The sequence below is a fragment of the Staurois parvus genome, unplaced genomic scaffold (assembly GCF_062004578.1).
Source record: "Staurois parvus isolate SC_StPar_1 unplaced genomic scaffold, SC_StPar_1.0 ptg001731l, whole genome shotgun sequence".
NCBI classification, from domain to species: domain Eukaryota; kingdom Metazoa; phylum Chordata; class Amphibia; order Anura; family Ranidae; genus Staurois; species Staurois parvus.
This window is the reverse complement of record NW_028319527.1, coordinates 283,155-285,283: the sequence shown is the minus strand read 5'-3', so window position 1 is coordinate 285,283 and position 2,129 is coordinate 283,155.

Genomic DNA, 2,129 nt, shown 5'->3' with positions numbered 1-2,129 from the left:
ATATAGAAAAATAAAAGAAAGAAAAGAAAGAAGCATACTATACACAAAGAACCAACTAGTTACTGAGAACGATATGATTAATATATAAAAGAGAAATAAAAGGAACAATCGTGTACAGATGCAATGTATATAATATTAACTATAATAATAACAACATATACAAAGTATATAATAATTATAATAATATCAGATACAATGTATATAATAATAATTATAATAATAACAGCAACAGATACAATGCATAAAACAATAATTATAATAATAACAACAACAACAACAGATGCGATGTATATAAAAATAATAAGGAGCAGGACCCTCCTAACCCTCTTGTATTGAACTGTATTGTTGCTGTATTGTCTCCCTTTATATTTTAAAGCGCTGAGCAAACTGTTGGCGCTATATAAATCCTGTATAATAATAATATATAAATCCTGTATAATAATAATATATAAATCCTGTATAATAATAATAATAATATATAAATCCTGTATAATAATAATATATAAATCCTGTATAATAATAATATATAAATTCGGTATAATAATAATAATATATAAATCCTGTATAATAATAATAATATATAAATCCAGTATAATAATAATATATAAATCCAGTATAATAATAATATATAAATCCTGTATAACAATAATAACAGATACAATGTACAGTATATAATAATATTAATAACAATAATAATAATACCAGATACAATGAATATCATAATAATTTTATTAATAACAACAGATACAACGTATATAATAATAATTATAATAATAACAACAGATACAATGTACAGTATATAATAATTTTATTAATAACAACAGATACAATGTACAGTATATAATAATAATAATACCAGATACAATGTACAGTATATAATAATAATAATAATAACAACAGATACAATGTACAGTATATAATAATATTAATAACAACAATAATAATAATACCAGATACAATGTATATCATAAATATTTTATTAATAACAACAGATACAATGTACAGTATATAATATTAATAACAATAATATTAATAATACCAGATACAATGTATATAATAATAATTATTATAACAATAACAGATATAATGTATATAAAAAGAATTATAATAACAATAGCAGATACAAAGTATATCATACAGTATGTATTTGTATAAATGTATTATTATATTTTGATGACAATGTACTCATTTATTTCCTTACATTGAAGTCCTGCAGTCACCACTTGTCTTGTTATAACCAAACAGTAAAAACATGGCGATACTTCTACCCAATCAGAGGCTATAAAACATGCGTAACCTGCAAATATTGTCATGGAATGTCAGCCGTGCCGCGTCCGTGTTTACTGTCCCCTAATCCTGTATACAGGGCCCTGGGGATCTGGTGGACAGCGGGGTGACAAGGGGCCCCTGAAGTGTTCATGTCATGGAGCCGAAGTGAAAACATTGCGATAAACACAGGTGACGCCAGGCCCGCGTCACAGAGAGGAACATGGAGACAGCCGATTGCTGACGTTTGCAAAACTGTCAGCTGATTTAGGCCAAAAAATGATGAATTAATATACAATCAGAACTCTGTATCACCTCTTATGGATTTACCTCTCCGGTAAGTTGCGGCTTTACGGCGAGTGAAAAAACGCAAATGAAACAAAATGTATTTTTATTCAAAATGCCTTGAAAATAACACTTCAGTTTAAATGTTAATTAAATATTAAATAAAATAATTGTTAACAGTATTTTTCATGTAAAAGCAGCATGAGTTACGTGTCACATTTCAGGTATGTATTACCTCTCCCAGAGATCCCAGCACTCTCCCTGACAAGGCCTTCATCTGCTTTTCTTTCCATAAGGACGGCACCATCTTTGTTCAGGTATCATTCAGGGTCATCATCTACGTCCTGGACTGAGAAGCCGGCTCAGAGATGGCGCAGCAAAGAATTGTACAGGCACCAGGATTTACATGAAAAGGAGACTGAGGAAATGCTTTATGCTGCTTGCAGCCAACTGATGACATTATCTCAGCCTGGGCAGAATCACTAAAGAGAAGCTTTATAATGGCAAAAAGTGGAAATTTTTTCAGACCATGCTGCAGCCTCTCATCTTTTGATTTGTTACAAAGTTACAATGTAGAG